At 41.5% G+C, this 26,300-nt stretch overlaps 1 long non-coding RNA gene across 1 annotated transcript in view; it reads left to right on the top strand.

The window, feature by feature from the left end:
* Positions 1 to 22,943, top strand: part of LOC106594469 (uncharacterized) — a 57,976-nt gene extending 35,033 nt beyond the window's left edge. The window contains exon 6 of the long non-coding RNA XR_014392048.1: positions 22,914 to 22,943. This is a non-coding gene — a long non-coding RNA (uncharacterized LOC106594469). The remainder of the gene's footprint in view (positions 1 to 22,913) is intronic.
* The last annotated feature ends 3,357 nt before the right edge of the window (positions 22,944 to 26,300 follow it).

Genomic DNA, 26,300 nt, shown 5'->3' with positions numbered 1-26,300 from the left:
TTCCTCAACACATTTCAGTCCCTCTCCCTCTGCTTCCCTACACTGTTTCCTCAACACATTTCAGTCCCTCTCCCTCTGCTTCCCTACACTGTTTCCTCAACACATTTCAGCCCCTCTCCCTCTGCTTCCCTACACTGTTTCCTCAATGACATCACAACAATAACAAAGCAACAGTAAATATGTCGTCCCCCATGAATGATGCAGCGCCCCCTTTAGGCCAATCAGTGAAATTTAGTGAATTCTGGATCTCTATGGCAAGACTCATCATTCACCCACGTTTCATCAAAATGGAACCAGAGGTGTCTGAGATATCACCTGGGTTAGGTAGACTCATATCCCTGAGGCTGTGTCCCAAATGTCATCCCTCTGAGTCAAACAGATCAACAGAAAAAATGTTTGGCTGTTAACCTGTTATGGCTAGGGGGCAGTATTTTCACGATTTAATCTGGTTTCTAATCCTACCCAGTAACTAGAATATGCATATACTTATTATATATGGATAGAAAACACCCTAAAGTTTCTAAAACTGTTTGAATGGTGTCTGTGAGTATAACAGAACTCAAATGGCAGGTCAAAACCTGAGAGATTCCTTTACAGGAAGTGGCTTGTCTGACCATTTATTGAACTTCTTTGCCATCTCTATCTTTTACAAAGGATCTCTGCTCTAACGTGACACTTCCTACGTCTTCCATGGGCGCTCAGAGCCCGGGAAAAAACAGAATGTCGTCATCCCAGCCCCAGGCTGAAACACATTATCGCCTTTCTCAAGTGGCCGATCAAGGGACTGTGGGCTTAGGCGCGTGACCTGGCCGCACCCGTCTTTGTGATTTTTCCTCTGTTTGCCGAAAAGGAGATTCCCGGTCGGAATATTATCGCTTTTCTACGAGATAAATTGCATAAAAATTTATTTTAAACAGCGGTTGACATGCTTCGAAGTACGGTAATGGAATATTTAGAATTTTTTTGTCACGAATTGCGCCATGCGCACGACCCTGATTTACCATTTCGGATAGTGTCTAGAACGCACGAACAAAACGACGCTATTCGGATATAACGATGGATTATTTTGGACGAAACCAACATTTGTTATTGAAGTAGAAGTCCTGGGAGTGCATTCTGACGAAGAACAGGAAAGGTAAGACCATTTTTCTTATAGTAAATGTGATTATGGTGAAGGCTAAACTTGCTGGGTGTCTAAATAGCTAGCCCTGTGATGGCCGGGCTATGTACTTAGAATATTGCAAAATGTGCTTCATCCGAAAAGCTATTTTAAAATCGGACATATCGAGTGCATAGAGGGGTTCTGTATCTATAATTCTTAAAATAATTGTAATGCTTTTTGTGAACGTTTATCGTGAGTAATTTAGTAAATTGTTAGTAAATTCCCCGGAAGTTTGCGGGGGGTATGCTAGTTCTGAACGTCACATGCTAATGTAAAAAGCTGTTTTTTGATATAAATATGAACTTGATTGAACAAAACATGCATGCATTGTATAACATAATGTCCTAGGGTTGTCATCTGATGAAGATCATCAAAGGTTAGTGCTGCATTTAGCTGTCTTCTGGGTTTTTGTGACATTATATGCTAGCTTGAAAAATGGGTAGTCTGATTATTTCTGGCTGGGTAGTCTGCTGACATAATCTAATGTTTTGCTTTCGCTGTAAAGCCTTTTTGAAATCGGACAGTGTGGTTAGATTAATGAGAGTCTTGTCTTTAAAATGCTGTAAAATAGTCATATGTTTGAAAAAAGGAAGTTTTCGGATTTTATAGGAGTTTGAATTTGGCGCCACACCCATCATTGGATATTGGAGCAGGTGTTCCGCTAGCGGAACGTCTAGATGTAAGAGGTTAAGGAGCCACACTGTGGTCATTATGAATGTTATAGAGCCACCATGTGGTCATTATGAATGTTATAGAGCCACCATGTGGTCATTATGAATGTTATAGAGCCACCGTGTGGTCATTATGAATGTTATAGAGTAACATGTGGTCATTATGAATGTTATAGAGTAACATGTGGTCATTATGAATGTTATAGAGTAACATGTGGTCATTATGAATGTTATAGAGTAACATGTGGTCATTATGAATGTTATAGAGCCCCCATGTGGTCATTATGAATGTTATAGAGCCCCCATGTGGTCATTATGAATGTTATAGAGCCACCATGTGGTCATTATGAATGTTATAGAGCCACCGTGTGGTCATTATGAATGTTATAGAGCCACCATGTGGTCATTATGAATGTTATAGAGTAACATGTGGTCATTATGAATGTTATAGAGCCACCATGTGGTCATTATGAATGTTATAGAGCCACCGTGTGGTCATTATGAATGTTATAGAGTAACATGTGGTCATTATGAATGTTATAGAGTAACATGTGGTCATTATGAATGTTATAGAGCCACCATGTGGTCATTATGAATGTTATAGAGTAACATGTGGTCATTATGAATGTTATAGAGTAACATGTGGTCATTATGAATGTTATAGAGCCACCATGTGGTCATTATGAATGTTATAGAGCCACCGTGTGGTCATTATGAATGTTATAGAGTAACAGGTGGTCATTATGAATGTTATAGAGTAACATGTGGTCATTATGAATGTTATAGAGCCCCCATGTGGTCATTATGAATGTTATAGAGCCCCCATGTGGTCATTATGAATGTTACAGAGCCACCATGTGGTCATTATGAATGTTATAGAGTAACATGTGGTCATTATGAATGTTATAGAGCCACCATGTGGTCATTATGAATGTTATAGAGTAACATGTGGTCATTATGAATGTTATAGAGTAACATGTGGTCATTATGAATGTTATACAGTAACATGTGGTCATTATGAATGTTATAGAGCCCCCATGTGGTCATTATCGTTGTGGGCTATACTCGGCCTTGTCTTAGGACGGTAAGTTGGTGGTTGGAGACATCCCTCTAGTGGTGTGGGGGCTGTGCTTTGGTAAAGTGGGTGGGGTTATATCCTGCCTGTTTGGCCCTGTCCGGGGTATCATCGGATGGGGCCACAGTGTCTTCTGATCCCTCCTGTCTCAGCCTCCAGTATTTATGCTGCAGTAGTTTATGTGTCGGGGGGCTAGGGTCAGTCTGTTACATCTGGAGTATTTCTCTTGTCTTATCCGGTGTCCTGTGTGTATTTAAATATGCTCTCTCTAATTCTCTCTTTCTGTCTTTCTCTCGGAGGACCTGAGCCCTAGGACCATGACTCAGGACTACCTGGTATGATGACTCCTTGCTGTCCCCAGTCCACCTGGCCGTGCTGCTGCTCCAGTTTCAACTGTTCTGCCTGCGGCTATGGAACCCTGACCTGTTCACCGGACGTGCTTGTTGCACCCTCGACAACTACTATGATTATTATTATTTGACCATGCTGGTCATTTATGAACATTTTAACATTTTAACATCTTGACCATGTTCTGTTATAATATCCACCCTGCACAGCCAGAAGAGGACTGGCCACCCCTCATAGCCTGGTTCCTCTCTAGGTTTCTTCCTAGGTTTTTGGCCTTTCTAGGGAGTTTTTCCTAGGGAGTTTTTCCTAGCCACCGTGCTTCTTTCACATGCTTTGCTTGCTGTTTGGGGTTTTAGGCTGGGTTTCTGTACAGCACTTTGAGAATATCAGCTGATGTACGAAGGGCTATATAAAAATAAATTTGATTTGATTTTGACCATCCTACCGATCCTCGACTTCGGCGATGTCATTTACAAAATAGCTTCCAATACCCTACTCAACAAACTGGATGCAGTCTATCACAGTGCCATCCGTTTTGTCACCAAAGCCCCATATACTACCAACCACTGCGACCTGTACGCTCTCGTTGGCTGGCCTTCGCTTCATAATCGTCGCCAAACCCACTGGCTCCAGGTCATCTACAAGACCCTGCTAGGTAAAGTCCCCCCTTATCTCCGCTCACTGGTCACCATAGCAGCACCCACCTGTAGCACGCGCTCCAGCAGATATATCTCTCTGGTCACCCCCAAAGCCAATTCCCAATTCCTTTGGCCGTCTCTCCTTCCAGTACTCTGCTGCCAATGACTGGAAAGAACTACAAAAATCTCTGAAACTGGAAACACTTATCTCCCTCACCAGCTGTCAGAGCAGCTCACAGATCACTGCAGCTGTACATAGCCCATCTATAATTTAGTCCAAACAACTACCTCTTTCCCTACTGTATTTATTTATTTTGCTCCTCTCCACCCCATTATTTCTATTTCTACTTTGCACTTTCTTCCACTGCAAATCCACCATTCCAGTGTTTTACTTGCTATATTGTATTTACTTTGCCACCATGGCCTTTTTTCCCTTTACCTCCCTTATCTCACCTCATTTGCTCACATTGTATATAAACTTGTTTTTCTACTGTATTATTGATTTTGTGTTTGTTTTACTCCATGTGTAACTCTGTGTTGTTGTATGTTGTCGAACTGCTTTGCTTTATCTTGGCCAGGTCGCAATTGTAAATGAGAACTTGTTCTCAACTAGCCTACCTGGTTAAATAAAGGTGAAATAAAATAAAAAATAAAATAATATTAACCTAATATAAACCTACTATTGTAGTGATAATTAATGCCTGGGGGCATTTTGGTTAGTTTTTGCTGTTCTCCAAATTGTATTTTAGAGTTTTAAAGTACAGTAAATGATCTGGTGGGGGATTTCTACACACCCCATTTAGCCATAGCCTAGGTTTAGCTGTATTTCTACACACCCCATTTAGCCATACCCTAGGTTTAGCTGTATTTCTACACACCCCATTTAGCCATACCCTAGGTTTAGCTGTATTTATACACACCCCATTTAGCCATACCCTAGGTTTAGCTGTATTTCTACACACCCAAACTACTTTGTGTGGCTATTGGACATAGGAGGATGGGAGGGGAGATGGAGAGCAAGAGAGAAGGGAGGAGAGAAAGGGAGATGTCATCAGAGATAGGGCTGACAGACGAACATGCAGTCAACTCAATATCTTTTCATTACTGACTTCTCACCAGTGATGTCATCATAACCAGTAACCTGTTCCTCTCTTGTCCCAGCCCAGCCTGACCCTGACATATAGCATCAGGCCTGTTGACTTGGGTAACAGACCTCTATCTTCTACACCACATCCCACCTTCTCCTGCTCTAACATGAGACCTCATCAGAACTCATTTTGGGTGCTGGTACAGTTTATATTTAGGTGCTGGAACATTAAGCCAATATTCTATAAGCGGTGAACTCAAGCAGTAGAAAGTTAGAGGTGATATTATAGAACACTATGTGAAACGTTGCTGCTCTGTCAGCAGTTTCCTGTGGAGTTTTTTTAACAGATCAGTTTGCTGTAGTGTGTTCAACCACTGATCCAAGATAAGTTGCTAAGAAGTTTAAGGGGAGGTGAGAAGTGAGAAGGAGGGTAGAGGGTAGAGGAGAGAGGAGTGTAAGGGAAAGAGGAGGGTAGAGGAGAGTAGAGGAGAGACATTTGTGGAGGAGAGAGAAAGAGTAAAGGCTGGGAGATATATTTTTATAACTGACTTCTCACCAGCGATGTCATCCTAACCAGTAATCGTTTCCGCTATTGTCCCAGCTCACCTTGACCTCTGACCTCTGGAACTGAACTATAGATAAAAAAAAAACAGAAATCTGATGTATTAACTAGATAGACTGTAAACTCATCTGCAAAGAGAGGTTCACATGGAAGTGGAATGTGTGTTCACATGGGTGTTGTTGCACCATACCAACGATAAGCCTGTCTTCCCCTTCACATCATGAAAGGTCATGTTGATGTTCATTTCTTGTCCCCCCCCCCAACAATCACAAACATAGCTGTTTGAAACACAAAAGTTTCAAAAGAGAAATTATATTAAAAAAATATATATGTATTAACTACATAAAACAATTAAACACTCCACTAGGGCCCTCTCAGTCAGCTGCTCCACTTGGGCCCTCTCAGCCAGCTGTTCCAGTTGTGCCCTCTCAGCCATCTGGCTCCACTAGGGCCCTCCCATCCAACCGGCTCCACTAGGGCCCTCCCAGCCAGCTGCTCCACTTGGGCCCTCTCAGCCAGCCGGCTCCACTAGGGCCCTCCCAGCCAGCTGCTCCACTTGGGCCCTCTCAGCCAGCCGGCTCCACTAGGGCCCTCTCAGCCAGCTGCTCCACTTGTGCCCTCTCAGCCAGCTGCTCCCCTTGTGCCCTCTCAGCCAGCTGGCTCCAGTAGGGCCCTCCCATCCAGTCGGCTCCACTAGGGCCCTCTCAGCCAGCTGGCTCCATTAGGGCCCTCTCAGCTCTCACTAGGGCCCTCTCTTTATATGCTACAATCACAACTGCAGCTGGCTGAGTGGTCCCTAGTGGAACCAGCTGGCTGAGAGGGCCCTGATGGAGCCATAATGGGTTTTTTTCAGCCCAGGTGCAATTTAGATATTGGCCAATAGATGTCAGCGGTGTATGTGCAAAACTTTAGTCTCATCCAATGAACAGTTGTATTTCTGTTCATAATTTTGTATCAATGCTGCCCAAATGTGTCTAATTTGTTTATTAATAACTTTTCATGTTCAAAAGTGTGCACTCTCCTCAAACAATAGCATGATATTCTTTCACTGTAATAGCTCCTGAAAATTGGACAGTGCAGTTAGATTAACAAGAATTTACACGGCCGGATAAAAAACGTACCCGATTTAATCTGGTTACTACTCCTACCCAGTAACTAGAATATGCATATACTTATTAGATATGGATAGAAAACACCCTAAAGTTTCTAAAACTGTTTGAATGGTGTCTGTGAGTATAACAGAACTCATATGGCAGGCAAAAACCTGAGAGATTCCTTTACAGGATGTGGCCTGTCTGACCATTTATTGGCTTTCTTTGACATCTCTTTCCAAAACAAAGGATCTCTGCGGTAACGTGACACTTCCCACGGCTCCCATAGGCTCTCAGAGCCTGGGAAAAAGCTGAATGTCGTCATTCCAGCCCCAGGCTGAAACACATTATCGCCTTTGTCAAGTGGCCGATCAAGGGACAGTGGGCTTAGGCGCGTGCACTGGTCGCCCCCGTCTTTCTTTTTTTTCCTCTATTTACCGAAACGCAGATTCCCGGTCGGAATATTATCGCTTTTTTACGAGTTAAATTGCATAAAAATTTATTTTAAACAGCGGTTGACATGCTTCGAAGTACGGTAATGGAATATTTAGAATTTTTTTGTCACGAAATGCGCCATGCTCGTAACCCTGATTTACCATTTCGGATAGTTTCTTGAACGCACAAACAAAACGCAGCTGTTTGGATATAACGATGGATTATTTGGGACCAAACCAACATTTGTTATTGAAGTAGAAGTCCTGGGAGTGCATTCTGACGAAGAACATCAAAGGTAATCAAACTTTTGTAATAGTAAATCTGATTTTGGTGAAGGCTAAACTTGCTGGGTGTCTAAATAGCTAGCCCGTGATGGCTGGGCTATGTACTTAGAATATTGCAAAATGTGCTTTCACCAAAAAGCTATTTTAAAATCGGACATATCGAGTGCATAGAGGAGTTCTGTATCTATAATTCTTAAAATAATTGTTATGCTTTTTGTGAACGTTTATCGTGAGTAATTTAGTAAATTGTTAGTAAATTCCCCGGAAGTTTGCGGGCGGTATGCTAGTTCTGAACGTCACATGCTAATGTAAAAAGCTGTTTTTTTTATATAAATATGAACTTGATTGAACAAAACATGCATGTATTGTATAACATAATGTCCTAGGGTTGTCATCTGATGAAGATCATCAAAGGTTAGTACTACATTTAGCTGTGGTTTGGGTTTATGTGACATTATATGCTAGCTTGAAAAATGGGTGTCTGATTATTTCTGGCTGGGTACTCTGCTGACATAATCTAATGTTTTGCTTTCGTTGTAAAGCCTTTTTGAAATCGGAGAGTGTGGTTAGATTAACGAGAGTCTTGTCTTTAAATAGCTGTAAAATAGTCATATGTTTGAGAAATTGAAGTAATAGCATTTCTAAGGTATTTGAATATCGCGCCACAGGATTCAACTGGCTGTTGCGTAGGTGGGACGATTTGGTGCCACCTAGCCCAGAGAGGTTAAGCTTTCTGCAAATATCAGATACGTTTATGTCCTGGGAAATGTTCTTTTTACTTACAACCTCATGCTATTCGCATTAGCTTACGTTAGCTCAAATGTCCAGCAGGGGCCCCTCCAATCCTGAGATGTTAAATAAAAAAAGAAGCATAAATGTTTGGTGTTCACCAAAAGGCATGTGGGAGACTCCCCAAACATATGGAAGAAGGAATTCTGGTCAGATGAGACTAAAATTGAGCTTTTTAGCCATCAAGGAAAACGCTATTTCTGGCGCAATGCAAAATCCCAACACCTCTCATCACCCTGAGAACACCATCCCCACAGTGAAGCATGGTGGTGGCAGCATCATGCTGTGGGGATGTTTGTCATCGGCAGGGACTGGGAAACTGGTCAAAATTTAAGGAATGATGGATAGCGCTAAATACAAGGAAATTCTTGAGGGAAACCTGTTTCAGTCTTCCAGAGATTTGAGACTTGGACGGAGGTTCACCTTCCAGCAGGACAATGACTGTAAGCATACTGCTAAAGGAACACTCAAGTGATTTATGGGGAAACATTTAAATGTCCTTGAATGGCCTAGTCAAAGCCCAGACCTCAATCCAATTGAGAATCTGTGGTATGACTTAAAGATCGCTGTACACCAGCGGAACCCATCCAACTTGAAAGAGCTGGAGCAGTTTTGCCTTGGAGAATGGGCAAACATCTCAGTGGCTAGATGTGCCAAGCTTATAGAGACATACCCCAAAAGACTTGCAGCTGTAATTGCTGCAAAAGGTGGCTCTACAAAGTATTGACTTTGGGGGGGGCTGAAAAGTCATGAATGCTCAAGTTCTGTTTTTTTGTTTATTTCTTGTTTGTTTCACAATAAAACATATTTTGCATCTTCAAAGTGGTAGGCATGTTGTGTAAATGAAATGATACGAACCCCCCAAAAATCAATTTTAATTCCAGGTTCTAAGGCAACAAAATAGAAAAAATGCCAAGGGGGGTGAATACTTTTGCAAACCACTATCCTGTTTGGGCTAGGGGGCAGTATTGAGAATTTTGGAAAAAATATGTGCCCATTTTTAACTGCCTCCTACACCAACTCAGAAGCTAGAATATGCATATTATTGTTCAGGTTTGGATAGAAAAGACCCTAAAGTTTCTAAAACTGTTTGAATGGTGTCTGTGAGTATAACAGAACTCCTATGGCAGGCAAAAACCTGACAAGGTTTCATGCAGGAAGTGGCCTGTCTGACAAGGAGTCGTGCGTCTTGCATCTGTTTATTGAAAAGTAAGGATCTTAGCTGTAACGTGACAATTCCCAGGGCTCCAATAGGCTCTCAGGACGCGGGAAAATCATGAAGGTTGACGAGGCAGCCTCAGGCTGAAACAGATTATCATCTTATTCAAGTGTCCCATTAGGTGACAATGGAGTGAGGCGCGTGCGCGATTAGCCCCCGTGGAGTATTTTAATTCGGCTGTTTAGTTTATTGCAGATTCCCGGTCGGAATATTATCGCTTTTCTACGAGATAAATGGCATAAAAATTGGTTTTAAACAGCGGTTGACATGCTTCGAAGTACGGTAATGGAATATTTAGAATTTTATTGTCACGAATTGCGCCATGCGCGCGACACTTCTTTACCATTTCGGATAGTGTCTGGAACGCACGAACAAAACGCCGCTATTCGGATATAACGATGGATTATTTTGGACCAAACCAACATTTGTTATTGAAGTAGCAGTCCTGGGTGTGCATTCTGACGAAGACAACAAAAGGTAATCAAACTTTTATAATAGTAAATCTGATATTGGTGAGTGCTAAACTTGCCGGGTGTCTAAATAGCGAGCCCGTGATGCCTGGGTTATGTACTTAGAATATTGCAAAATGTGCTTTCACCAAAAAGCTATTTTAAAATCGGACATATCGAGTGCATAGAGGAGGTCTGTATCTATAATTCTTAAAATAATTGTTATGCTTTTTGTGAACGTTTATCGTGAGTAATTTAGTAAAATGTTAGCGAATTCCCCGGAAGTTTGCGGGGGTATGCTAGTTCTGAACGTCACATGCTAATGTAAAAAGCTGGTTTTTGATATAAATATGAACTTGATTGAACAAAACATGCATGTATTGTATAACATAATGTCCTAGGGTTGTCATCTGATGAAGATCATCAAAGGTGAGTGCTGCATTTAGCTGTCTTCTGGGTTTTGGTGACATTATATGCTGGCTTGAAAAATGGGTGTCTGATTATTTCTGGCTTGGTACTCTGCTGACATAATCTAATATTTTGCTTTCATTGTAAAGCCTTTTTGAAATCGGACAGTGTGGTTAGATTAACGAGAGTCTTGTCTTTAAATAGCTGTAAAATAGTCATATGTTTGAGAAATTGAAGTAATAGGATTTTTAAGGTTTTGAAAATCGCGCCACAGGCTGCAAGTGGCTGTTACGTAGGTGGGACGAATTCGTCCCGCCTAGCCCAGAGAGGCTATACATATTTCCCTGCCATATTACATAATTTATGCAGCAGCATACAATACATTTTTTGATTCACCTTGTTGTGCTGTGCTCACTTGAACAGGAAGGGGGCACAGCGGTCCTTCTTGGGTGTCACGGATCCCTCCGGTACTGTTGTTCATTCTGTGCACCAGTTTCGGAGGTCTACGTCACCGGCCTCTAGGCACTGAACTGTCTAATTTCGCACACCTGGTTCCTATTTCCCACTGATTGTATTGGTTTAAATGTGCCCTTTGTTTCACCATTGGGCTGTTGATTATTGTTCCATCATCTGTATATCGTGTGAGTTCCTGTGCCTTGTTGTTTTGGCTTTCGTGCCGCTTGTATTGTGCAGATGATTATGGGTCTTGTCCCATGTTGTGTCATTATGCGCTTGTGTTTTCGGGTCTTGTCCCGTGTATTTATTCGAGGGACTCCTCGTTCTTTTGTTTGGGTCTCAACCCTGTGTTTTGTGTACGTGTTTGTTTGGTCTTCGTCCCATTCCTTTATATGGCATGCTGTAATTTGGGTATAATAATAATCCATATCACACATTCCTGCGCCTGTCTCCCGACCCCTTCTACCAACGTGACAGTGAGCAAATGTTGTCATCAAAGTCTGGCATTCTCTGTATTTATGGTTCAAGACAACTGAGAAGTCTGAAACTAAACAAGGTTGAATCATGATGACGTCAGGTCGTTGCTCTAAAAAGAGGCCCGAATTCCCATCTTACAATGCTGAGTTGGATGACCATTCCAAAACGTATTATTCCAGTCGGAGCTCATTATTTCCAGAGTTCCCAGTTGTCTGGAACTCACTGAAGTCAGATTTCCCTGTTGTCATGACGTTGGCCTCTTTTGGTACAGGGAGGACAGTTGACCCCTCCCTTTTGCCTCCACTCATGGCTAATAGGTTTTACCTTCCAATTCCTCTACTGAAAGTGAACCATACCACGTGGTTAACTTTTAGACTATTGATACCGACAGAATAAGAACAAGTCTTTGATAATAATTATTAGTCTGCAGCTAAGTAAATTATATCATCGAACGCGAAGACCAACGAAACAACCATTCTATGACGACATTAATGAATGTCACTTTGAAAGATCCATTCTAACCGAGAGAGAGACTCTCCAACAGAACCGAACTCTCCAACAAAGAACGACGACACACTGAGCGTAAATATATATTGATTGCAATTGTTCCCGAATGAGTGAGCCTTCAATTGTCAATTGTTAATATTAATGAACTCTGTGTAACTTCTCAGCTGACCGTTTATGACCCATTGTTCAACAGGCCGACCTGCCTGTTTAGCCCACAAGGGCACATTCCTCTACCAATCCTTTGTGACGATAATGACTGTTTGTATGTTTTTCTGTTAATTACTTAGTGTAGTAAATAAATGATTTTAAGACAATTGATGTATGGATGATTTTAGTAAATACTGGGTTCGTGCAGATACAACAATTTACGACGTTTGGAATGAGACTGGACTAGAGGTAAAATACACCATTTAACCTGTTGGGGCTAGGGGGCAGTATTTTCACGGCTGGATAAAAAAAACGTACCCGATTTAATCTGGTTACTAATCCTACCCAGTAACTAGAATATGCATATACTTATTATATATGGATAGAAAACACCCTAAAGTTTCTAAAACTGTTTGAATGGTGTCTGTGAGTATAACAGAACTCATTTGGCAGGCAAAACCCTGAGACATTTTCTGACAGGAAGTGGATACCTGATGTGTTGAATTACCTTTAAGCCTATGCCATTGAAACACACAGGGGTTCATTAATGTTTTGGCACTTCCTATTGCTTCCACTAGATGTCACCAGCCTTTACAAAGTGTTTTGAGTCTTTTACTGTGAGATCTGACCGAACAAGAGCCATGGAACGGTGATGGCCGATTAGACTCTGGCGCGCGAGTTGATGTTGGGTACCCTCGTTCCAATACGTTATAAAAGAGAATGCATTCGTCCACCTTGAATATTATTCATGTTCTGGTTAAAAAAGGCACTAATGATTCATGCTATACAACGTTTGACATGTTTGAACGAACGTAAATAGATTTTTTCCCCTCGTTCATGACGAGAAGTCCGGCTGGCTTAGATCATGTGCTAACAACACGGAGCATTTTGGATATAAATGATGAGCTTTTTTGAACAAAACTACATTCGTTATGGACCTGGGATTCCTGGAAGTGACATCTGATGAAGAGAATCAAAGGTAATGGATTATTTACATAGTATTTTCGATTTTAGATCTCTCCAACATGGCCGTTTCTCTGTATAGCAAAGCGTATTTTTCTGGGCACAGTGCTCAGATTATTGCAAAGTGTGATTTCCCAGTAAGGTTATTTTTAAATCTGGCAAGTTGATTGCGTTCAAGAGATGTAAATCTATAATTCTTTAAATGACAATATAATATTTTACCAATGTTTTCTAATTTTAATTATTTAATTTGTGGTGCTGACTTGACTGCCTGTTATTGGAGGGAAACGATTTCCTGAACATCAACGCCATAGTAAACCGCTGTTTTTGGATATAAATATGAACTTGATAGAACTAAAAATGCATGTATTGTCTAACATAATGTCCTAGGAGTGTCATCTGATGCAGATTGTCAAAGGTTAGTGCATCATTTTAGCTGGTTTTATGGTTTTGGTGACGCCTGTCTTTGAATTGACAAAACATTACACACAGCTATTGTCAATGTACTCTCCTAACATAATCTAACTTTATGCTTTCGCCGTAAAACCTTTTTGAAATCGTAAAACGTGGTTAGATTAAGGAGATGTTTATCTTTCAAAGGGTGTAAAATAGCTGTATGTTTGAAAAATTTGAATTTTGACATTTATTTGGTTTCAAATTTGCCGCTCTTGAAATGCACCTGCTGTTGATAGGGTGCACCACGGGTGGCACGCTAGCGTCCCACATAGCCCCAAGAAGTTTTTAACCAGAAGATAATCGGCCTATACTATAATAGAATATAATATTATGGTACAGGAAAGTTATATTAGGAAAATTATAGCTTTGTAATCTGAATATTCTCCTTGGTGCCCCGATCTCCTAGTTAATTACAATTAAACGATTAATCAATTTAATCGCGTGATAATAATTACAGGGAGCTAATTGATAAACATACCTTCAGTTAATGGTACCCCCAAAGACACGACACTGTTCTGAGTTTTTTTGAGCGCAGCAGAAATCATGCTGGATTGACAGCATAGCCAATGTTGAATGTTTATCATTTAAAATTGGAAAGAGACCCTTAAACCCAGACCTGGACCACACCACCTAGCCACTGATTCCTTCCAAACAACTCATTGTTGAATTTAAGATTTCCAACTTTTTGTGTAATGTTAATATCCAATGGCCAATGAGCACCAACATGGCGTTGTATCTCTCCTTTCTCCTAAAGTGTGCACTTGTTCACTTCCCTTCATTGAAATGACTGGTATAATAAATATGGTGGAAACTCACACTAGTCCATGCCTCCACCAATCCAATGCTTCTAGATTTGTGGGAAGAAGTGAACAACTGCACACTTCAGGAGTAAGGAGATATCATTGGTAGAAAGTTAGAGGTGATATTATAGAACACTATGTGAAACGTTGCTGCTCTGTCAGCAGTTTCCTGTCAGGGTTTTCAGAACAGATCAGTGTGCTGTATTTAGCTGGGTTCAACCACTTCAACTATTGGGGCGACAGGGTAGACTAGTGGTTAGAGCTTTGGACTAGTAACCGAAAGGTTGCAAGTTCAAATCCCTGAGCTGACAAGGTACAAATCTGTTGTTCTACCCCTGAACAGGCAGTTAACCCACTGTTCCTAGGCTGTCATTGAAAATAAGAATTTGTTCTTAACTGACTTGCCTTGTTAAATAAAGATATATATAAACTGATCCAACATAAATTGCTAAGAAGTTTATGAACTAATGACATAGAAGGATGGCTGGAGTCTTTGTCAATGTTTGGGGCCTTCCTGTGACACCACCTGGTATAGAAGTCCTGGATGGCATAAGGCTGAGCCCTGGTGATGTACTGGGCAGTACCATACCAGTCAGGTCTGCAACCAGACAGGATGCTCTCGATGGTGCAGCTGTAGAACCTTTTGAGGATCTGAGGACCATTGCCAAATCTATTCAGTCTCCAGAGGGAGAACAGGTTTTGTACAGGAGGGTACAGGAGGGGGTTGAGCACGCACACACCACTGAGGAGCCCCTGTGTTGAGGATCAGCATTGCGGATGTGTTGTTACCTACCCTTACCACCTTGGGGCGGCCCGTCAGGAAGTCCAGGATCCTGTTGCTGAGGGAGGTGTATAGTCCCAGGGTCCTTAGGTTATTGATGAGATTTGAGGGCACTATGGTGTTGAACGCTGAGCTGTTGTCAAAGAATAGCATTCTCACAGGTGTTACTTTTGTCCAGGTGGGAAAGGGCAGTGTGGAGTGCAGTAGAGACTGCATCATCTGTGGATCGGTTAGGGCAGTACACATATTGGAGTGGGTCTAGGGTTTCTGGGATAATGGTGTTGATGTGAGCCATGACCAGCACTTCATGGCTACAGATGTGAGTGCTACTGGTCACAGATCTGCTTAAAACATGTTGGTATTACAGACTCAAACAGGGAGAGATTGAAAATGTAAGAGAATACACTTTCCAGTTGGTCATCGCATGCTCGCAGTACATGTCCTGGTATTCCGTCTTGACCTGCGGCCTTGTGAATGTTGACCTGTTTAAAGGTCTTACTCACATCGGCTGTGGAGAGTGTGATCACAGTCTTCCGGAACAGCTGGTGCTCTCATACATGTTTCAATGTTATTTGCTTCGAAGCGGGCATAGAAGTAGTTTAGCTTGTCTGGTAGGCTCGTGTCACTGGGCAGCTCTCGAGTGTGCTTCCCTTTGTAGTCTGTAATGGTTTGCAAGCCCTCCCACAACTGCCGAGCATAAGAGTCGGTGTAGTAGGATTCAATCTTAATCCTGTATTGACGCTTTGCTTCTTTGATGGTTCGTCTGAGGGCATAGTGGGATATTTTATAGGCGCCCGGATTAGTGTCCCTCTCTTTGAAAGCGATAGCTCTAGCCTTTAGCTCAATGCGGATGTTGTCTGTAATCCCTGGCTTCTGGTTGGGATATGTACATACGGTCACTGTGGGGACAACGTCATCGATGAACTTATTGATGACTGAGGTGGTATACTCCTCAATGCCATTGGATGAATCCCAGAACATATTCCAGTCTGTGCTAGCAAAACAGTCCTGTAGCGTATCATCCGCGTCATCTGACCACTTCCGTATTGAGCGAGTCAGTGGTACTTCGTGCTTTAGTTTTTGCTTGTAAGCAGGAATCAGGAGGATATTATTAGATTATGTCAGCAGAGTACCCAGCCAGAAATAATCAGACACCCATTTTTCAAGCTAGCATATAATGTCTCAAAAAACAAAACCACAGCTAAATGCAGCACTAACCTTTGATGATCTTCATCAGATGACAACCCTAGGACATTATGTTATACAATACATGCATGTTTTGTTCAATCAAGTTCATATTTATATCAAAAACCAGCTTTTTACATTAGCATGTGACGTTCAGAACTAGCATTCCCACCAAACACTTCCGGTGAATTTACTAAATTACTCACGATAAATGTACACAAAAAACATAACAATTATTTTAAGAATTATAGATACAGAACTCCTTTGTGCAATCGAGGTGTCCGATTTTAAAATAGCTTTTCGGTGAAAGCACATTTTGCAATATTCTGAGTACATAGCCCGGCATCACAGGGCTAGCTATTTAGACACCCGCAAGTTTAGCCTTCATCAAACTCCGATTTACTATTACAAAAGTTTGATTACCTTTGGTGTTCTTCGTCAGAATGCACTCCCAGGACTGCTACTTCAATAACAAATGTTGGTTTGGTTCAAAATAATCCATAGTTATATCCAAATAGCGGCGTTTTGTTCGTGCGTTCAAGACACTATCCGAAGTGTAAATAAGGGTCACGCGCATGACGCATTTCGTGACAAAAAAATTCTAAATATTCTATTACCGTACTTCGAAGCATGTCAACCGCTGTTTAAAATCAATTTTTTATGCAATTTTTCTCGTAAAAAAGCGCTAATATTCCGACCAGGAGTGGTGGTTTTCGTTCAAAGATAAAACATGGAGTCGACTCGTGCACGAGCCTGAGTCTCACAGTACTGTGACCAGCCACAATCCAAACGCGCTAATGTTTTTCAGCCAGAGCCTGCAAAGCCACGATTCAGCTTTTTGCCACCTTCTGAGAGCCCATGGGAGCCGTAGGAAGTGTCACGTAACAGCAGAGATCCCCTGTATTGGATAGAGATAATCAAGAAGGCCAAGAAATTGTCAGACAGGGCACTTCCTGCATGGAATCTTCTCAGGTTTTGGCCTGCCAAATGAGTTCTGTTATACTCACAGACACCATTTAAACAGTTTTAGAAACGTTGGAGTGTTTTCTATCCAAAGCTAATAATTATATGCATATTCTAGTTTCTGGGCAGGAGTAATAATCAGATTAAATCGGGTACGTTTTTTATCCGGCCGTGAAAATACTGCCCCCTAGCCATAACAGGTTAAATTCTAAATAAATCACAGACAGTGTCACCAGCAAAGCACCCCCACACGATCACACCTCCTCCTCCATGCTTCACAGTGGGAACCACTCTGCGTCTCACAAAGACATGGCGGTTGGAAGCAAAAATCTCATCAGATCAAAGGACAGATTTCCACTGGTCTAATGTCCATTGCTCATGTTTCTTGGCCCAAGCAAGTCTCTTCTTCTTATTGGTGTCCTTTAGTAGTGGTTTACTTGCAACAATTAGACCATGAAGGCCTGATTCACGCAGTCTCCTCTGAACAGTTGATGTTGAAATGTGTTTGTTACTTGAACACTGTGAAGCATTTATTTGGGCTGCAATCTGTGGCTGGTAACTCAACCTCTGCAGCAGAGATAACCCTGGGTCTTCCTTTCCTGTGGCGGTCCTCGTGAGAGCCAGTTTCATCATAGCACTTTTTTAAAATTTAACTAGGAATGTCAGTTAAGAACAAATTCTTATTTACAATGACAGCCTACACCGGCCAAACTCGGACATTGTGCACTGCCCTATGGGACACCCAATCACAGCCGGTTGTGATACAGTCTGGGTTTGAACCAGGTTGTCTGTAGCGATGCCTTAGACCACTGCACCACTTGTAAGCCCCAGTTTTTGCGACTGCACTAGATTCCCTATGTGTTATTTCATAGTTTTGATGTCTTCACTATTATTCTACAATGTAGAAAATAGTAAAATATAGAAAAACCCTTGAACAAGTAGGTGTGTCCAAACTTTTGACAGGTGCTGTATATATAAACTCCAGTCGTACTTTATCAAATGCCTTTTCAAAGTCAGCTATGAGTACCAGGCTTGCTTTCCCAGATTGATCATAGTGTTGTCGTGTCTTTGGGGCACCATTATCTTGAAGACATGTTATCAAATAACTCCCTGTAATTATTATTACGCGACTAACTGATTAATCGTTTAACTGTAATTAACTAGGAGCTCGGGGCACCAAGGAAAATATTCAGATTACAAAGTTATAATTTTCCTAATATAACCTTCCTATATTATAACATATATTATATTATAGTATCTGGTGGATTTGTCTCCTCATTAATGATGTGTTATTACCTCGCGTCCGTCTCATTCCAAACGTCGTACATTGTCGTATCTGCACGAATCCAGCCTTTACTAAAAGTCATCCATACATCAATTGTCTTAAAATCATTTATTTACTAAACTAAGTAATTCACAGAAAGCATACAAACAGTTGGTTATCGTCACAAAGCATTGGTGGAGTAATGTTCCCTAGTGGGCTAAACAGGCATGGCGGCCTGTTAAACAAATAAGGGGGGTGGGGGCAGTGGAGAAGACACACAGAGTTTATAAATATGAACAATTGATATGCTAATCCTTTGCACATGAACGCTCACTCATTCGGAAACAATTGCAATGAATATATATATTTATGCTCAGTGTGTCGTCGATCTTCGTTGGAAAGGTTGTTCTGTTGGAGAGTTCTCTCTCTCTCTCTCTCTTCATTAGAAAGGGTCTTTCAAAGCGACATTCATTAATGTTGTTATAGAATGGATGTTTCATCGGTCTTTGCGTTCGATGATATTGAGTACTTAGCTGCAGACTAATAATTAATATCAAAGACTTGTTCTTATTCTGTCGGTATCGATAGTCTGAAAGTTAACCACGTGGTGTAGTTAACTTTCAGTCGAGGAATTGGATGGTCAAGCCTATTGGCCAACTCGTAATGGAGTGGAGGCCTGGTCTAAAGAAATAACTTCTAGGTGGGGGTTTTATACGTGAACATAGAACAGGCTTGTCACATGACGCCTTGTCCTGTCCGTGTCCCTGGAGGGCGTGCCGATGACTGATTTAAGCTTTGAACAGAAATACATTCTATCGCATTAACATCAGTACATAGCATCTCAACGTATTCCAAATAGCTTTATCCTGGGGGTAGGGGGCAGTATTGACACGGCCGGATAAAAAACGTACCCGATTTAATCTGGTTACTACTCCTGCCCAGTAACTAGAATATGCATATAATTATTGGCTATGCATAGAAAACACCCTAAAGTTTCTAAAACTGTTTGAATGGTGTCTGTGAGTATAACAGAACTCATATGGCAGGCAAAAACCTGAGAAGATTCCTTACAGGAAGTGCCCTCTCTGACAAGATCTTGTTCTTCTTGTCTCTGTTTATTGAAGACTGAGGATCTTTGCTGTAACGTGACACTTCCTACGGCTCCCATAGGCTCTCAGAGCCCGGGAAAAAGCTGAATGATATCGAGGCAGCCTCTGGCTGAAACACATTATCGCGTTTGGCAAGTGGCCGATCAGAGGACAATGGGCTTAGGCGCGTGCACAAGTCGACCCCGTGCTTTATTTTATTTCCTCTTTTTACCTAAACGCAGATTCCCGGTCGGAATATTATCGCTTTTTTACGAGAAAAATGGCATAAAAATTGATTTTAAACAGCGGTTGACATGCTTCGAAGTACGGTAATGGAATATTTAGAATTTTTTTGTCACGAAATGCGCCGTGCTCGTCACCCTTCTTTACCCTTTCGGATAGTGTCTTGAACACACGAACAAAACACCGCTGTTTGGATAGAACTATAGATTATTTGGGACCAAACCAACATTTGTTATTGAAGTAGAAGTCCTGGGAGTGCATTCTGACGAAGAACACCAAAGGTAATAACATTTTTCTTATAGTAAATCTGACTTTGGTGAGTGCTAAACTTGCTGGGTGTCTAAATAGCTAGCCCTGTGATGCCGGGCTATCTACTGAGAATATTGCAAAATGTGCTTTCACCGAAAAGCTATTTTAAAATCGGACATATCGAGTGCATAGAGGAGTTCTGTATCTATAATTCTTAAAATAATTGTTATGCTTTTTGTGAACGTTTATTGTGAGTAATTTAGTACATTTTTTGTAAATTCACCGGAAGTTTGCGGGGGGTATGCTAGTTCTGAACGTCACATGCTAATGTAAAAAGCTGTTTTTTGATATAAATATGAACTTGATTGAACAAAACATGCATGTATTGTATAACATCATGTCCTAGGTGTGTCATCTGATGAAGATCATCAAAGGTTAGTGCTGCATTTAGCTGTCTTCTGGGTTTTTGTGACATTATATGCTAGCTTGAAAAATGGGTGTCTGATTATTTCTGGCTGGGTACTCTGCTGACATAATCTAATGTTTTGCTTTCGTTGTAAAGCCTTTTTGAAATCGGACAGTGTGGTTAGATTAACGAGAGTCTTGTCTTTAAAATGGTGTAAAATAGTCATATGTTTGAGAAATTGAAGTAATAGCATTTCTAAGGTATTTGAATAACGCGCCACAGGATTCCACTGGCTGTTACGTAGGTGGGACGATTTCGTCCCGCCGACCCTAGAGAGGTTAATACATTTTATACAACCATTTAGATGCAAGTCCCATAGCTGAGGCTATTATATAAACAGTATTATTGTAATATGGCTATATTATCTCTTCTGAGTATCACAAAATTCTACCAAGCGGACCAGTTCGTAGCTGAATTCTTCACCGATCTTTTATATCTTCTCCAGAACATAAATGTCGTTCGGTTCCCCAATTCTGTGAGTTGGAAGAATTTCTTTTGTCTCTCTATGAAACCCCTCTCTGTCTCAACTGGGCCATGCGGCAGGACATTCTCCTTTAGAATTTTACGACCGCCTTCACACAGGGCCTGGGTGAGGGGAGGTAGGTAGGGGGATGGTGCAAGGGGGAGGGGGTCAACTGTCCTTCCTGAACTCAAAGAGGGCAGTGTCATGACAGTGTTCTACTTGTCTTATATTACAAATAAATAATCAAATCACATTTTATTGGTCACATACACGTGTTTCGCAGATGTTTTTTGCGGGTGTAGCGAAATGCTTGTGTTTCTAGCTCCGACAGTGCAGTAATATCTAACAAGTAAGAGGCCTCCAATTTTTAAATGGACTGGATCTTTATATTAACCACTTGGATCCTTTTTCAGTAATAATGAAATCAGACCTTCTTGTTGAGTATCTGAAAAAGTAAAATTTTTACAGGAGTGGTTAAAACATGCTGATAATGGTCCTCTGAGTATATCTTAAAGGTTTGGTATACCTCCACTGGTATGCCCTCCAGCCCTGGAGATGTCCTCGACTTAAAGCCTTTAATTGCATCAAGAAGTTACTCCTCTGTAATTTGGTCTTCACAAGAGTCTTTCTGTACAGATGTCAGTTTTACATTATGAATAGAAAGAAAATGCAAACACTTAGCTTCGGTTAGTGGAGATATTGGAGACTGAAACGAAAACATCAAGTGCTTTACTTCCTCTTTCAAAATATTGTTTGGTGAATCATGGGTGACTCTGTCATGTGTAAAAAGTTTAATAAAATTATTTTTGGTAGCATGTTGAAGAGAAAAAAATAATTTGGTGCATTTTTCCCCATATTCATCCAGTTTGCTTTATTTTAAGTAATATATTACACTTGATCTGTCTAGAAAAAGTGATTTCCTTAAGTGTGTGAGGGTGACAGTTTGTAGTGTGATTACCTTTAAGTTCCATAGAGGTATTTAAAACCGTATTATAATCTCCCACCATAAAAATAGAGTCTTGTATTGCTTGTAGGGTTGATAAATTATTAGATATATTTTCAAAGAAGCGTGGATCATTATTATTTGGACTGTATAGGTTAATGAGCCATATCTGTTCATGGTCTAATAACATTTTTAAATTCAGCCATCAACCTTGAGGATCTGTTTGGACAATTTGCGCATTTGGATCAAAATTACTGCTAATTAATATCATAACCCCTTCTGAATTTTTTGCCCATGGGAGAAATATATTTCTAGCCCCAGTCCTTTTTCTTCATCTAAAATTGTTGAATGAGTTTCCTGTCAAATTGTGCCATCTGGTTTGCTTAATATAAGGAATTTAAAATGGTTTATAGTTTTACTTTTACTTTTGATACTTTTGAACATTTTAACAATTCCATTTACTTTTGATACTTAAGTATGTTTAAAACCAAATACTTTTAGACTTTTATTCAAGTAATATTTTACTGAATATTTTTTTATTAAGGTATCTTTACTTTTACTCAAGTATGACAATTGAGTACTTTTTCCACCACTGCACCAGTCTATCACATAACTCAACTCTCTCCCTGACCCCCACCAGTCTAGTACATAACTCAACTCTCTCCCTGACCCCCACCAGTCTAGTACATAACTCAACTCTCTCTCTGACCCCCACCTGTCTAGTATATAACTCAACTCTCTCCCTGACCCCCACCAGTCTAGTACATAACTCAACTCTCTCTCTGACCCCCACCTGTCTAGTATATAACTCAACTCTCTCCCTGACCCCCACCTGTCTAGTACATAACTCAACTCTCTACCTGACCCCCACCAGTCTAGTATATAACTTAACTCTCTCGCTGACCCCCACCAGTCTAGTACATAACTCAACTCTTTCCCTGACCCCCACCAGTCTAGTACATAACTCACCTCTCTCTCTGACCCCCACCAGTCTAGTATATAACTAATATATCAACTCGTCTGCAAAGAGAGGTTCACATGGAAGGGGAATGTGTGTACACATGGGTGTTGTTGCACCATACTAACGATAAGCCTGTCTTCCCCATCACATCATGAAAGGTCATGTTGATGTTCATTTAACCTCTGTCTCTCTCTTCCTCTGACTCCTCCCTTTCTCCTTTGTTTCTCTCTATCTCTCTGTCTCTTTCTCTCTCTTTCTCCTCTGTCTCTCTCTTTCTCCTCAGATCTCCAGGCTCAAAGCGTCAGTCCACCAGGTAGGTAGAGTATAAATCTACAGTGATTATAGCAGTTCAATATTAGTCAACTTTATTATCCCACATGGAGAAATTCATGTGTCCATACAAACCATTGTAAACCCCAATAACAAGTAGTGTTTTATGGAACTACTAATACTTGTCAACCACAAAGCACTACTGCTGTTAGAATAACAGAATCACTGTCATCATCTGTCCTCACCACTGTGTTTTCCTCTCTGCTGTTTACAGCTGAACTCTCAGTCAGACTGGTGGATGGGACCACTTCCTGTTCTGGGACAGTGGAAGTCTTCTACAGAGGAGAGTGGTCAGGTCTATGTCCTGGGTGGTGGTGGGACATGATGAGAGAGGTTAAGGTTGTGTGTAGAGAGCTGCACTGTGGCAATCCTGTAGCTGAATCTAGAGGACCTCTGATTGAATATGGAAGAAGAGGAGTCATACTATTTAGTTGTAGTGGGGATGAGTCTTCTATTAGACAGTGTAACATCATAGGAGGAGACCCTGGTTTCTGTTATGGTGAATATTATCATCATGTGACCTGTTCAGGTAAGAGACTGGTCATATTGAGAGATTTATTTATACATTATACAATATTACCATGTATCATGTTTTATGTGTTTTTATTTCATTTAAATAGAGGGAGAGATGTCAGATGTATTTAAACATTATATTTGTGTTTGTCATATTGGTTTATGGGAGATGTTCATGGACAGATCATTGTAGTTCAGATGGTACTGAAGTGAAGCTGCCTGATGGATGTCCAGCTGTTTATTTTCTATAAAGTGAAGTGAACTTATTCCTGTCTCCTGCCTGCATTATTCCCAACCCTATCCTGAGTGACTAAGAACCCATTTCTACCTCTTACAGTATCAAACATAGCAAACTACAATCTTTTATCCAACATATTTGTGTTTAGTCCTTGACAGTGTCATCAACAACACTGATTGAATGTTCAACCAAGTCTTTTTCTCCAGAGTCTGTGCGGCTTGTGGATGGAGCTGGTCTCTGCTCTGGGAGAGTCGAGGTGAAGTCCAATCAGTCCTGGGCCTCAGTGTGTGAAGCTGACTTTGACCGGCAGGATGCAGAGGTAGTCTGTGGGGAGCTTGGCTGTGGGGCTCCTGCAGCTCTACAGGGGGGGCTCTATGGAGAAGGTGAGGGTCAGACCTGGGATAAAGAGTTCCAGTGTAAAGGCAAAGAGTCCCTTCTCCTGGACTGTGACACCTCAGACAGAGAAAACAACACCTGTCTACCTGGTAATGCTGTTGGACTCACCTGCTCAGGTAAGAAACAGTTTGTCACTCAATCAACATTGTTTCTCACCTGGAGTGAAGAATATGAGAGACAATATAGGTTTGTTTTAGTGAGAAAATAGTAAGATTACTGTCTCTCTCTTTTCTTTTCTCAGAGCCTGATGATGTGAGGCTGGTGGGAGGAGGCAGTCGCTGTGCTGGTGGAGTGGAGTGGTACGACCAGGGAGAGTGGAGGACTGTGGGAGCTAGAGACTGGGAGGATGTAGCTGCAGTAGTGTGTAGACAGCTGGGTTGTGGCTCCACTGTTTCAGTTCTATCTGGAAACACCACTGGAGGGTTTGGAGTTGACTGTTATGGGGATGAGCCTGTACTGAAGGAGTGTAGGAGAATGTATGATCTCTATCCTGGACTCACAGTGATCTGCTCAGGTAATAACAAGATATTGTAATTATATTCAACTATTTCCTTCATCCATACAACTTCCTCTGCACCTCTCATGATGACTGCTTAGCTTGTAAGTCTGCTTTGCAAAATAGATCACTCAGTCAAGTAGGAATCAAATACAACTTAAATATCCCAGAATGCTTTTGTATTTGAGTGTTATCTCAGTGAACGTCTCTACTCACTACCACTGTCACATGTCATGTTATTGTCATATCTAAATGAGGAAAGTAGTTGAGGAGCTACGTTTTCTTTTTCTCTCCTCTTGTTCCAGATGTCCTGCTTAAGCCTGATATCAACATATGTTGTCTCAGTGACTGTAGGCCCACTACTCATGTTGCCCTGTGAGGGAGGGTGGCCAGCACTGTTACATGCTGATGTTATTGTCATATCTATAGGAAACTAGTTGAAGAGGTTTTTCTTGTTCTCTTTTATTGTTACAGATCTCCTGGTCCAGCATGATATCTCCCTGACTGACTCAATGGGAGGGGTCTCCAGGGGCCACCAGGGGCCCGAGGTGTTCAGGGGCTACAGCTTCACCATCACCTGCTCCACTCAGCCACAGTACCCAGGAGGCTCCTTCCTCCTCACGTTCACCGGCTCCAACAGAACCCAGACCCAGCCAGCTGTCAATCACTCTGCTGCCTTCCTCTTCCCTGCTGCAGATGACTCCCACCAAGGGAACTACAGATGTGTTTATGACAATTATGTTTTCTCTCATGACTTCTCCTCTGAGAGTGTGCTCCTCTCCCTCACCATCACAGGTAACTGAACATGAACCAGACTTATAACTTTGTCACTGACAGATTTCCCACAGATCTATGTGATGATGATCAGTCCCCTCATCAAAGGTGTTTCTGTTTGCAGCCTCTCCTCTGCCAGCCTTCATCATCAGACACGTTGTAGTGCTGCTGATCCTACTGACAGCCATCACCACCTCCTACCTGTACTACAAGGTAAAGACATTTACTCAGACGTTACAAGTCATTTAAACTAGAGGGAGAGGGTGAGGGGGAGAGAATGGAGATACTAGAGAGTAATTGTCTGACTGTTGGTGCTGTGTCTCCCTAGCCCACCAGGAGGCAGAAGAGAGTGAACAGGGTGAGCAGCATGGATCTTTATGTCAATGCCATGGAGATGGTCTCTCTGAGCTCCAGAGCTGAAGCTGGACCGGGAGAGGAGAGAGCAGCCCAGGGGACGGAGTAGGAGTAGAATGAAGCTGACCCTACATGCTGATCTTAGGTCAGTTTTGTGTTTTAAATGGATGGTCAGCAGTGGACTGGTGTTTAAAATGTGGTGACAAACCTGAAGTGGTTCTAATTTTAATAACAAGTTCAGAATTAGTTTATCTTTCTAGAACCTTGGAAGAAATCTAAAAGGAGTGACTGCAACCACCATTATTCCTTTTAGTTTGGTTTTTACCACCAGAGAAACATGGGGTTCTGGGTAACATGGGGTTCTGGTTAACATGGGGTTCTGGTTAACATGGGGTTCTGGTTAACATGGGGTTCTGGTTAACATGGGGTTCTGGGTAACATGGGGTTCTGGGTAACATGGGGTTCTGGGTAACATGGGGTTCTGGGTAACATGGGGTTTTGGGTAACATGGGGTTCTGGGTAACATGGGGTTCTGGGTAACATTGGGGTTTTGGTAACATGGGTTTGAT

This window comes from Salmo salar, chromosome 04, assembly GCF_965601325.2.
Source record: "Salmo salar chromosome 04, fSalSal1, whole genome shotgun sequence".
NCBI classification, from domain to species: Eukaryota; Metazoa; Chordata; class Actinopteri; order Salmoniformes; family Salmonidae; genus Salmo; species Salmo salar.
Note: the sequence above shows the minus strand (reverse complement) of the source record. Positions and strands in the feature narration are given on the sequence as shown.